The sequence below is a fragment of the Pinus tabuliformis genome, chromosome 7, assembly GCF_031772625.1.
Source record: "Pinus tabuliformis cultivar Carrire ecotype Pingquan chromosome 7, CPIR1, whole genome shotgun sequence".
NCBI classification, from domain to species: Eukaryota; Viridiplantae; Streptophyta; class Pinopsida; order Pinales; family Pinaceae; genus Pinus; species Pinus tabuliformis.
Window position 1 is genome coordinate 994,311,246 of NC_142293.1, and position 14,473 is coordinate 994,325,718.

Consider the following 14,473-nt stretch of genomic DNA (forward strand, 5'->3'; position numbering starts at 1 on the left):
CTAGCACTTTATTGAATGCTTCCACCATCCCGTTAGCCTACGGGTGATAAGGTGTGCCCTTCTGGTGATATACCTGAAATTATTCCATTAGCGTGGTGATCATATCATTCAAAAATTGTGTACCATGATCACTCATCAAAATCTTTGGACTGCCAAATCATGTCAGTACATACTCAAAGGGTAACTTCGCAGTAGTTGCGCCTATGCAATCCTTCATAGGCTGTACCTCCACCCAAAAAGTCAAATACTCCATCGTGGTGATAATGTACCTCGCTCCCATCTTTCCTTGGGGCTAAATGGGTCCCACAAAATCTATCACCCATTTCTCAAAGGGTTGTAATGTCATCTATGGATTTAGAGGCATCTCATCCCTCCATGATGGCTTGCCAGTCCTTTGACACACATCACATGCTTTGAAATACGCCTTTGAGTCCTGATGGAGGGTTGGCCACCACAACCCTACACGTAGAATCTTCCGCGCGGTCGCTCTCCCTACATAATGTCCTCCCATGGTGCCCCCATGAGCATCCACGAGGATGCTTCTCTTTTCAAAATCCGATACATATCGTCACAATATCTCATTAGATCCCATTTTGTATAGATGCCCACCAATGACAGAAAATTCTGTCGTGCACACCATTGATTCCTTCTTTTGTTGTACGGTGTATCCTTCTAGGGAAGTCCCTGTTGTTAGGAAGTGTATGATATCCTCAAAATGACCATCCATGATATGCACTACAAATAGCTGTGCATCAGGCAATCCCTCCTCCAAATTAGTGGGATCTTCCCCTATTTCGATGCGTGACAGATGGTCTGGTCCTGCATTCAGTCATCCAAGCTTCACAATAACTTCAAATTCATACTCTTGGAACAATAACAACCACTTGCAGATTTTCCCCCCCAACACAAGTTTATTGACTAGGTATTTCAGCATAGAGTGATATGTATACATCTTAAAATGGCCACCCAACAAGTAGTGTCTAAACTTTTGGAGTATGTATACCATAGCTAACCCTTTGCGCTCGGTGGTGGAATATTTATTCTCCACCTTGGATAACCTTCTGCTTGCGAACACGATAGGATGGTCCAAGTCTCCTTCGCCAGCTTGTGTCAATACTGCTCCTAGCGCTATATATGATGCATCGAAATGTACATGAAACTCCTTTTTCCAATCTGGAAAGACTAGAATCAACACGGTGACAATATTTTCTTTCAATACATCTAAGCTCTTCTTACAGTCCTCATTCTAGCAGAACGTGACATCCTTTTTCAACAACTTTTCCATAGGTGTGGTGATCTAGGCATAGCCTTTGATAAACTTTCTATAATATATCGTATTTCCTAGGGTAGCGTGCAGTTGTTTCACACTCCCTGGAACTTCCAAGTTTAGTATCACCGCTATCTTCATGGGATCTACCATCAGCCTCTGTTGGCAAACCACATGACCTAGCAGGGTCCCAAAAGGAACACAAAACAAGCACTTCTTTAGATTGAGTGCGATCTGGTATCTTTGAAAATATCTACCATCAAGCGTAAACTGGCGACACGGCATTTCACCATCCCAAACACAGTCTAATCATCAAAGTACACTTCTAGGAACTTTTGAATAAATTCCGTGAACGCAACAACGACTACGCGCGAGAAAATCATAGGCACATTCTTTAATCCAAATGACATTATAGTGTACTGGAAACACCCCCACTCAGTTGCGAAGGTCATCTTGCTCCTATCCTCCAGCATGATTTTGATCTGATGGACCTCATAGAACCCATCAGTGATGGAATATGCTTCCTAGCCACCTACATTGTCCAACACTTCATCCGTGAACGGAGTCGGGAAAGGATCATGTACACAAGCGTCATTCAACTTTCTTAGATCCACACATGTCCTTATTTCATCCTTCTTCTTCTTCTCTTGTACCACCATTGGTCTTACCTAGTCAAATTCTTCCACAAGCTCAATGATGCCCTCCGTGATCATCTTGTCTAGCTCTAAGCGGATCTTCTCCTTATACTTCAAATTTGAGACGGTAAGATCTTTGCTTAACCAGCTTCGCGTTGGGTTTCAACGTGATCTTCATAGCACCTAGTTCTTCAATTATCCCTTTTAGATCTGTAAACTTGTTAGGGAATAAATCATAGTAATTCATGGAGAAATTCAGTGACGTTATCCACCATTGCATTGTCCTAGTAGTCTCCAATCTTCGTGAATTTGGGCTCTGCCTCCATACCAATGTCTACTTGTTTCATTTTTAGTGGCGCGGTTATATCAGGATTCGCAATCTGTGGTCCTTCAACCTCGCAGTGGCCTTCTGTTTCAGGGATGTTAATCTTTCACAGATCCTCATCTTCTTCTTCAGTGGTCACGTTATAGCATTCTAGCGCATGACTCAGCTGAGTAGCCCACTCAGGCTTAACCAGGTCCAAAGGATCTTGCGGTATCTTAAATATTGTTGATTTCACCTCTTGTAGTGCCTCATCAATACAATCAAACCCGTCTTCAAAACTGAATGTCATTATGAATCCTTTGCGGACAATATCCCATTCACTTGTACCATGGTGGAGCTCTGTTTCTACATACCAATTCATCGGGACGACATTCAGGGTGTGGCAGAACAAGTGCACCCATTCAGGTTGGGGTTTCTCTCCACAAGCCTGAGCCTATTTGGCCAAGTGCGTGTGTTGATCATCCTGCCCATCGTGTTTTTTCATTATTTCCACCTTCATCTTCCCAAAGCATGTTCTCATCATCCTCCTACATTCACGCCAATTATCAAAGCTTCCATTATGCGTACCCCACCACCTTGCGGGCGTAGCGCGTAGTGCCCAAAGCCTGGAAGCGCTACTTTTTTGGTACCTCCCTTTCAAATGCATCCAAAAAGATATCTACATCATTCAGGCCATCATAAGTGGGTAGATTTCTTACCTCTAACGACACACAACGCAACGATCGGGTCATCATGTTACAGCTCAGTGTAGTTACTTCCTGTAACTGATTCTGTCAGCACTCTAATTCTTCATCAGAGTCCAAGGTGCAGGAACTCTCGCAATCCCATGTAATTCATCCATCCATTGTTGGATTCACCCAATCTTGGTCTCACGTAGTTATCTTATAGATGCAGTCCAGATTGTCATCGCTCTCATAATCGCGGACCGGTTCAGTATAGCGATCCTTCAGCAGGATCTAGGGGTACTATTACACGGAGCGATTTATTCTCAAATATCATCTTTCACTTCTTTATGTTGATTACCCTATTCATATCAGTAGCCCAATCAATGACAAGAAGCGTAGGGTAAGGTTTGTTATCATCCACAATTTCTATTACTTCAAAGTCAGCCAGTATGCTCGCACCTTCAATATCTACAGTCACCCCTTGCAAACGCCCCATGGGGATGATTTTCTGTTGGTTCACCATCCTTAGCTAAATTGGAGACCATTGTAGCACGGGTCTCCCTATCCGTTCCCAAGTCTTCTTTGGTAGGCCGTTCGTGTCTAACCCCAAGTCCAAAATAACCTGATCCATTTCATACTCTCCTATATGTGCGGTTAGTCTCATCCTTGTTTTATGCTTACCAATCTTTCATACTACGCGCGGCTCGCTCGGAACGTTTCCAGCGCATCTATTTATGAGCTCCTGTAACCCCTTCAAAGCCTTTCTATTGCGCAGTAACTTCATGCAGGTCTCCAAGAAGGTTGTAAGCATAAAAGGGTCCATCTCCTGATCGAGCTTATCCTTGATTCCTGAGGTGGAGGCCTTAGCGAAGCTCTTCTTCGCTTCCATGAATGTTTCACATGCGCACTCCAAATCGAACTCAACCTCCTTCGTTGGAGCTTTGCAAACCCATGTACTATCTTCGAGTTGTTTCCCCTTGTCATTTCTTGTTGTGATTCCATTTCAAAGAACTATATTCACATTCAGATCCTCTTTGCGCGGCTCAGACCTCATCCTTTATAGGTTCTAAGTTAGCTGAGGTGGTAGCGCTCCTTTGTCACATGTCCTTTCTATCAGTGTAGGACAGTCTTTCATTTCATGATCAAATAGAGTGAAATACTTGCACAACGGACATGTTGGGTTAGTGCAATAGTGGGCATATTGTCATGGTCCTCCGCAATTGTAGTAGATCAATTGTCCCCGACCTCTGCCAGGTCCTCCTCTACCTCAGCCTTGTCCACGCCCCTAAAAGCCTCTCCACACCATCCCCACACTTTGGTCAAGGAGCCACATTTCTGCCTGAACCCTATAGGTGGGAGTTTTATCCAACATCAATTCATAACTTCTACAATTATGCTCATCATGTCCTATCAACCTACAAAATTTTCAGAAGAGTTGTTGCGGTGTCTGTACAAACTTCTGCAACAAATGATAACTATCCGTCGCATGTTTTCCTGCTACCTGACATATAGTGCACCACAATGCAGGCCCCGCGCTCAATCCTTCTTGAGCTTTCAGCCTCAAAGGTATTAGTCCCCCTCCTACAATGTAGTTCGCAAAGACCGGGCAATGGTCTTTGTCATGCCCCTAACCCTTGCATTTTAGGCACCATACCTCTTCGCATGCCTCTGTCCGAACGTTGTGTCCTGCTTCAATCTTTGCATCTCCAGGCAAAGATTTTTCAACTATGCATGGATCTACTAAACCCCCATATTTGGATATTTCATTGGTGTTTCATGCAGTCTTATTGCAATCTCCAAGGCCTTGGCCTAAGTCATTATCATCTGTTGTGATAGCGCAACCCTTATGTGTGGCAAGGGTGAAGCCACAAACCATTCGCGATGTTGTCCGTCTATTAATTTCATGTTAGCTTCACGGATTTTACACTTCAACCTTTGATTGAGTTCCCAAGGGGTCTCGCCTGGTTGCATCACAATTTCCTTAAACCCCACAATCAATTGTGCCTCAGATTTAGGCCTACTGAATTCTTTGTTCATCGTGATCTAGATGTCTTCCACTCCAGCATTTGGGTTATCAATAGAGTACTTGATATACCAGGTTAGCGCACAATCCTGCAGAGCACTAACCAATGTCGCCTTATTCATGTGATCATTGGTAATGCCTTGAGCTTCCCATACAACTTTCACAACAGACCAAAATTGGTCCGGGTCCTCATTCCCCAAGCCTTTGAACAAAGGCATCTTCACTGAATTTTCCATACTAAACTGTGGTGGAGGTGGAGGAGGTACGAGTGAAGTCGCAGGTGATGGTGTTAAAGTTGGAGGTGGTTAGGTGGAGGTGGCAGTCGCAAGAATCCTTGTCCTATTAACTGAATAGCACTTCATGGAGAAGCCTACGTTACTCCCTTTTCATCACCTCGTGGAGGTGAAATGAATGGACTATATTCAGGACCCTTTCTTCCTGCATTCCTGTAAGTTTTTCCGCTTTGCGTAGCTCCAAACATCAAGGTAGCTTCATAACCTGCTTTTCGCACAATAACATTTTAATCTCGGTATTCAAATATTTCAAGTACTTACCTTGCAGTCCTTTGAAAAAGTGTCGCTCTGCCTCGCTGTAGCTAACTGAGGTATCGACGGCAAGTTCAATTACAAATCCTCCTATGACGTGATCGAGACAATGATCGATAACGTGGGTAATCTTGTCCTCAGATGCTTCCAATTTTTGTACCAGCTCTGAGGTCCAAACAATATGTCCATCAAGTTTTCACCTTCCTTGGCTATCTACTAGCTTCGCAATCCACTCGTATAGCTCAACTAGAAGGAAACAGAAGAAGATCTCATGGATCTCTATATATATTTGCCTGTCCAGCCACTGTTCCTTTGTCACTCATGGGTTTCTGTTCTCCTGAGTCACAAATTCATGGATCTTCCTATCCAACCAATCTTTGATCTCTTTCTTAGTTGGATTCCAGGGATACGACATCACACATGTCTTATGCAAATTCCAGTCCCAGCAACTAAACCATTTTTTGGATTGTGGGGACCTGAACCAAGTTCAACATCAATTAGCCAAACAAATCTCTATGCTACCGGCCCTTTCGGCATCATCTCACGGAGCACAGCCTGAAGTCTCACTCGAAGCAGTATGGGGGGGTGCTGGAACCAAGTTTCTGCACCATGAGATGATTGTGATGTCGGTTTATTCCTTCTATTCCTACTTTCGCGTAGGTCACTTAGCTCTAGGGCTTTCCAGACTAGCCCTTTATTCTACCCTTCAGTACCTTCGTGAAAGGGTATGACTAACCTTCACGCAGCCCTAACTTGTGGCTCAGGTACTTTCGCGCTGCTATGGCAGCGTACCGTGCAGATTCCCAAGCTAGTTTAAGTGTATTACTTATCTTATTAGACAATCGTAGTTAGCACCGTGTAAATATATGTTCTTACTTGCATTCACTTAAGAAACGTAATTACATACATTCACGCATCATATAAGCATTATAAATGAAATTCATACATAACATGTCAAGATGCATTAACAGGAAACAAAGACATAGAATTACTAGAATTCTTCTCTTTATTGATATCTTTAGAAGATTACAGACTCTATCCACCCTACGCACACAGCTGCAAGCGTCCATGCACTCAACTGCAAACTTTTATCCTAGGCCTCTGCACACTCATCTGTAGAGCCTCTACCTATGCTACAACCTGAAACTTAGACTTCTTACTTCAGAGCTATCACTATCTAACTCATGACTCCTCCAAAACTACTTAGAGCTTAGCTCTTTTTATACAATCCCTTGGTCCGCGGACCATGGGTAGATCTTTTACAATGGACTTTACTTTACAAAAATAAGGGCGGATAACCCTTTATGACTCATGACACCTTCGCGCTCTGTGACCACAAAATGCGAAGACTTTACTATTTTATTACAAAATTCAACCCAAAACATGGGCTTTGCCCCAAAACTATCCTTGGGGGATCTCATTCCCAACAGTTACTTGTGTTCTTTGATTTGTTTTAGAATAGTTTTTCTTTCAAGCATGTGTGGTTAAAAGAAAAAATCAGTTAATAATATACATATGTGAAAAGATATTTGTTGTATGGGCCTTTATCAAGGCATAAAATCACACAACCTAATTTTGTGCTCGTATAAACTTTTGTAGCATAGATCAAAGAAGATTAGTTCCTTTTCTGCCTTGAAAAATACATTATTAGTTGAGAAATTTGTTATATATATATATATATATATATATATATAGAGAGAGAGAGAGAGAGAGAGAGAGAGAGAGAGAGAGAGAGTACAATGGTGGATTTTATCTCCTCGCATTTTACTTCTTATGTAGATGTGCTTTTTATTGCCACCTCTATGCACATATAGTGAAGGAGAATCTTAAGGATCCATATTTATCTTAAAGTGTAGAAACCTTGACAAATCTTACTTATTCTTAAAATGCAAAGAATAAAATATTTAGTGATATTTTGTAAAAATATTCAAATTGTTAAGGATTCTATAAGTTTTTAGAAAATTTTAATGATGTTTGAATTAAAATAATTATATCCTATAGAATTCAGGGTGAATCATTTTAGAGAAAAAATGGAAATTAGAAAATCCCTTTTTTGTGGGGGAAAAAATGGAAAACTAGTCCATGGGTGAAATTTAGCTCTTAAATTTTTTCCTTACATATCATTGGTACCAAAACCTATGATTAGGGATGTTATAGAGTTATACAATCTTGATTTCAATGGAGTCGGATTAAAACTCTCATCTTCCACCAAATCTACACAATACTTAGGAGATTCATAGCTTGACAATGTGTTCTCCTACTATTTTGAGGCTGCAAAACAATGACATCATATCGCTCAAGCCTCCATCATTTTTTGCATTTTCTCATTGGGCTTTTCGATATTTTATCATGCCATTGTGGGACCAACCATTTACTTTGGCCTCATTTCATGAAATATTTCCATTTCCAAAAGAATCTGACCACATTTTTTGGTAAAAAAAAATGTTGTCAATGAAAGATTATCGTAAATTATGTTGAATGGTGACATAATTTTCATTTTCATGGTATTTTTTGCTTGAAAGGTGTCAAAACCAATGAAATGGTGTTCACAATTATTCCCTTTTCAACAAAACAGGCATACACAAAAAAATTGTAGACTATTTATGACCTTTTTCTCCATGCCTAACCTACCAACCAATGTGTAAATCTCTAACAATTCCTAATGTGTTTCAAAGAGCATTGAATCTTTGTTGAATATTTAGATATCTTTGTGGTTCGGTGAGGAGACTACAACTTGGTGTTGAAAGGAGATTACAGTTTGGTGAAGAGTCAAGAATTTCAGCTCATCTCAGTAATTTGGAAATCACAAAAATACTCTTGGTGCTATCTCAGAATATATGTTTTTGGTCATAATAGTGAGTACATGTTTGGTGCCATTTCAGTATGAGTATTATTACAGTATTGTGAGCTCGATGCTATCATAGTGTTGAGGGCTTGGTGCTCCTACAATGTTAAGGGTTCAATCTAATCACAGTGAGAAGGATGCTATTACAATTCAGAGTGATTGACCTATCACATCTCAAAGGATTCCATCACAAAAGTAAGGTTTCGATAATATGACAACGAGGAGGTCTCACAGTAAAGGAGATCTCATTGTGAAGACAATGATAAGATCTTAGTGGTGACAATGTATTGATGCTAAGAAGGTCGAAGTGGAAGAGGAGTCAAGAAGAAGGTTGGTTGTCGAAAGAACGTGTGTCTTGGTCTTGGAGTGGAAAATAGGTCAATGATGTTGGTCTAGGTATTCGTCAATTAGAATCTCTATAAGAGGAATTTGTGTGGGTTTTCCTTTCAAAGAGTGAGAGGTTTTGGCCCTAGTTCATAGGATATATTCTATGTATCTCGTCTATTTATGTTCATGCATTGGTAGTTGTTTGATGAAGAAGAACACTAATAATCTAAGTAGAATAAGATCTCAATATAAAGTTATAAAAAGCACTCACAAGTAATTACTAATTAAAGAGAAATTACCTAACTATTGATGCCCTACATTTCTCCACATGGTTTCAGAGCTAAGGTAACAAAGTCAAGAAGGGGAATCTATTCAAAGGGACATTCAACGATCGAGTTTCATGAAAAGCATCAAAGCAAGTTGAAGGATATCAAAGTGAAGTTGAGATCTACATTGAAGTATCAAACCCTAGATCGAAGAATAAGTCTACACCAACAAAATTTTTGGATCCTCTAAGTCATCATTAAAAGACCACAAATACCCTCATCAATTTGAAGAGATCTACAATGCAAGGTAGCCCAAAGTATAGACATCCAAGAGAAGCACTTCAAGGACTAAGATAACATCATCTTGGATAAAATCGAAACCCTAAAATCATTTTTGATCTGCACTGATTCACCGCCAAGGGCACTAATACATCTTCATCAACCACCACCAAAGGGATCGAGTTGAAGATTTCATCTTCACTTGTCAAGTAATTATATTTTATTTTATAATATAATCTAGTAAAATGACTTCATTTTGAAAGGAAATATATATTTTGGTTGGTTCATCAAACTTCCTTGCATGGAAATGGAGGATATACATAGTCCTCGAAGAAATTGAAGTCATGGAAAAGTATCCAAACCATCTAAATACATGGAAAGGGATCAAAGGGCTCAAGAGATTCTTATGAAATCAGTCAAAGGTCCCCTCACTCTCTATAGCAGGATTGGAGACATCGAAATAGATATATGATAAGATGGTAGAACTATTCTTTGAAGATGCGATAAGAAACGTCATATCACTTATTTGATCTACACAAATTGAAGGTATCAAAAGATGAAGAGATATCTTCGTAAGAACTCAACTGCCATATCTGGGAAAGATGATATCAGATAAAGAGATAATCCTCATTGTTCTAAATGCACTAATTGATGAACAAGGTAACAAATGTCTATGAGGACGAGAAGGCTATCCCATTCAATAATTTATGGTGTCTATGCAAGATAGAAGAAGACAAGTTAAGGGAAAAAAGCATTCAGACATTTGTCAAAAAGAAAGAAGAACATAGCTAAGATTCAATGCTATGAGCATTACAGGAAAGATTGTGATGAGAAAATATAGATCAACGACTTAGAATTTAGCCTCTTCGAGGGAGAAACCTCCTTTACATTACATAAATGAACAATTATTCGATGATTCAAATTACAAAACCTCCTTTCTATATATAGGAGTCTAAGGAGTCACAATATAACCCAGCCGACCTAACAATAATAATATAAAGCCACAAAAATAACAATAGAGGGATTCCATGGGGCATAGTAATAACAATATGGGGATAATAGGGGCACAACAATATTAATAAGGGATGCAACTACAATAGTAATGGGGTAATTACTAGTATTATAGGGACCCAACATGCCCCTCTCCTTCAAAAAAAGTGTTTTCCTCAACACTTGAGTAGTTCTGGATGCTTTTGTATAAAATTCTCATCCTCCCATGTGGAATCTTCGGTAGATAAGTTCTTCCACTTGATAAGATACTCAAAGATTGATCGATTTCATAGCCGTCGAGTTCTTGTTTCTATGACTGCTTCCGGTTCCAATATAATTTTTCCTTCCTCGTCAAGTTCTGGCAATATTGTTTGAACTGGGAGCTTTTCGCCTATAACCTTTTTTAAACATGAAACATGGAAAACTGGGTGCAATCGAGAAGCTGCAAGAAGCTCCAATTTGTATGCCATAGTACCAATCTTTTGCAACAACTTGTACAGACCATAATACTTTGGTGATAATTTATTATCCTTCTTAGCTTGCTTGAGGGACATTTTCTTATATGGTTGTAACCGTAGGAATACCCAATCACCTACATGAAAACTTCTTTCACTGCGATGTTGATCTTCCTGTTGTTTCATTCTATTCTGTGCCAACACGAGGTTATCCTTTAAGAGTTGGAGGACTTTTTGTTGATGTTCGATGTGATGTTCCACTTATTGAACCTTAGGATTTTCTCTTAAATATGATGTGATGGATGGTGGCTGATATCCATAAAGTGCCATAAATGGGGTCATTTTTGTTGCTATATGGAAGGAAGTGTTATACCACCATTCAGCCAGAGGCAACCATTTGACCCATTGTGTCTATTTAGCAGATACAAAGCAACGAAGATATCCTTCCAAACATTTGTTTACTATCTCAGTTTGCCCATTAGATTGAGGATGATAAGATGAGCTATGAGCTAACTGAGTACCAAGACAAGAAAATAATTTTGTCCAAAAATGTCCAGTGAAAATGGGATCTCTATCACTTACAATAATCTTTGGGTTTCCATGTAGCTTTTGAATTGTTTCCATAAATGCAGTAGAAACTGTACTGGCTTTAAATGGATGTGATAATGCACAAAAGTGTGCGTACTTGGTAAGTCTGTCAACTACCACCAAGATGACACTCTTTCCCTCAGACTTGGGTAAACCTGTGATAAAATCCATTGAAACCTCCTCTCAATGTTGGCTTGGAATGGATAGAGATTGTAATAGACCCGGTGTCTTAATTGTTTCAACTTTATTTTGTTGGCAAACAAAACATTCCGCCACAAATTTTTGAATATCCGATTTAAGGCCATCCCAAAAAAATTCCTTCTTAACCTTGTGGTAAGTTCTTAAAAATCCTGAGTGCCCTCCTAAGGGAGAAGTGTGCAATTCCATAAGAATCTTTTGTTTTAGTTGGGAATTCTTACAGAGGTATAAGCGATCTTTGTACCATAAAGAATCATTTTGCTAGCTAAATGTATCAGACGTACTGGAATCTTGTTGTAACTTTCGAATAAGTGCCCATACTTCTTCGTCATTCTTCCATTCCTCCCTTGCTTCGTTTATCCAATCTGGTTGGATAATAGAAATGGCGCACAACAATGCTTCCACATCCTCATACTTTCTTGAGAGTGCATCTGCCACCACATTTTGCTTCCCTTTTTTGTAGATGATTTCAAAGTCATAACCCAACATCTTTGCGACCCACTTTTGTTGCTCTTCAGAGGATAATCTTTGTTCTAAAAAGTATTTAAGGCTATCATGATCTGTTTTTACCTTGAAGTGTCTTCCCATTAGGTAGGGTCGCCATTTCTTAAGTGCATGGAGTATTTCCAACATTCCCTTCTCATAAATAGCTTTGTGTAAAAACATTCCCTTGATTGGACGACTTTCAAAAGCAATGGGTCTTTCATCTTGCAATAAAACAGCACCAATTCCATTTCCTGAAGCATCACATTCCACAATAAAGGTTTTTGTGAAGTTCGGTTTAGCTAAGACCGGTGCTTGGCACATTGCCTCTTTAAGATGTTCGAAGGCCTTTGTTGCTTCTGGAGTCCATGAAAATACATCTTTCTTCAATAATGTTGTTAGAGGTGCTGCTATTCTCCCATAATTCTTAACAAACTTTCGATAATACCCTGTCAACCCGAGAAATCCTCGCAAATGCTTTATGGATGTGGGGATTTTCCATTCCTTAATGGCTTTAATTTTGCTAGGGTCTACCTTAACTCCTTCATGAGATACAATATGACCCAGATATTCCACCTCTTGCACTCCAAAGAAACATTTGGATCTTTTTGCATATAATTGTTTCTCCTCCAATAGTTGTAGCACCCTATCAACATGTTCAACATGATCCTTCCAAGACTTGTTGTAGATTAATATATCATAAAAAAATACTAACACAAATTTTCTAAGGAATGGTTTGAAAATGGAATTCATCAAACCTTGAAATGTTGAAGGTGCATTGGTAAGGCCAAAAGGCATGACCAAAAATTCATAATGACCCTCATGAGTTATAAATGTTGTTTTCGGAATGCCTTCAGTCTTCATTCTGATTTGATGATATCCTGAATGAAGATCCGACTTGGTGAAGTAAATTGATCCATGCAATTCATCCAGTAATTCATCAACGTGAGAATGGGAAACTTATCTTTAATAGTGAGCTTGTTGAGCTCCCTATAATCCGGACACATGCACCATGATCCATCATTCTTGTGCACTAATACTACTGGAGCAGAGAAAGAACTTTGACTCGGTTGAATTATACCAGCCTCTAGCATTTCTGCAACCATACGTTCAATTTCGCTCTTTTGGGCATAGGGATATCTGTACAGCCTGATGTTTGGAGGAACACTTCATAGAATCAAATGAATAGCATGATCATGATCACGAATAGGTGGGAGACCTTTGGGAGTCTCAAATACCTTGGAATGATTGTCCAAGACTTTTTGGAGATCTGGAGAAATAGATGATTGCAATGTGGAAACATCTAGCGAACATAATTGTGCAATTACACCTCTTTGTTCCTTTTTTAGAAGCTTTGTCATACCATTAGAGCTAATTATCTTTCTCGGTTTCCCTGCAATACCCCTTAATTCAACTTCCTTTCCTTCCATGGAAAATTTCATGAAAAGTTCTTGAAAATTGAAAGCTATTGTACCCAAGGATTGTAGCCATTGTACTCCTAGTACAACATCAGCACCTCCCATTGGAATGGAAAGCATTGGGCTAGTCAATACATATTCTCCCATTGATAGCTTGATATTAAGGAACTTTCCAGAGCAATTTATTGTTCCTCCATTTGCAACCATCACTTGACACTCTGGTGCTGGGTATAAGAAGCAATTCAATTCTTTTGCTACCTTACAATGAATAGAATTGTGGGTACTTCCTGAATCAATCAACACTAGTACCTTTTTCTTCTTGATTTGTCCTTCTATCTTGATGGTTTGAGGAGTGGTAATTCCCGCCAATGCATTACAAGATATGGTCGGATTCATTTCTTCTTCATCTAGGCTTTGTTCCTGGAGTATATCCTCTTCTTTTTACCTTTCTTGCTCCTTTTCTTCTTCCTCTTCACAATCTATGTAGAATAATTTCTTCTCAGCACACTTATGACCTTTAGTGTATTTGTTATCACAACTGTAACAAAGCCCTTTTGCTCTTTTTCCTTCCAATTGTTGTGGTGTCAACCTTATTGTTACAGGGAAAAGTGTCTACACATAAATGCTTATCCCACTAAGGTGTGGTAGCTACCTTAGAAAGAAACAAAGTAAAGCTACTTTCGTTTTTTCCTTTATGAAATATAGATGAGAGAAGAACTGTTATGAAACCAGCTCAAGAAAAGATAGAAAAGAAAGATCAATGCCTTAGAATTCAGCCTCTTCGAGGGGGCAACCTCCTTTACATTACATAAATGAACAATTCTTGGATGATACAAATGACAAAACCTCCTTTCTATATATAGGAGTCTAAGGAGTCACAATAGAATCCAGCCGACCTAACAATAATAATATAAAGCCACAAAAATAACAATAGAGGGATTCTATGGGGCACAGAAATAACAATATGTGGGTAATAGGGGCACAACAATATAAATAAGGGGTATAACTACAATAGTAATGGGGTAATCACTAGTATTATAGGGACCCAACATGCCCCTCTCCTTCAAAAAAAGTGTTGTCCTCAACGCTTGAGCAGTTCTGGATACTTCTGCATAAAATTCTCATCCTCCCATGTGGAATCTTCAGCGGATAAGTTCTTCCACT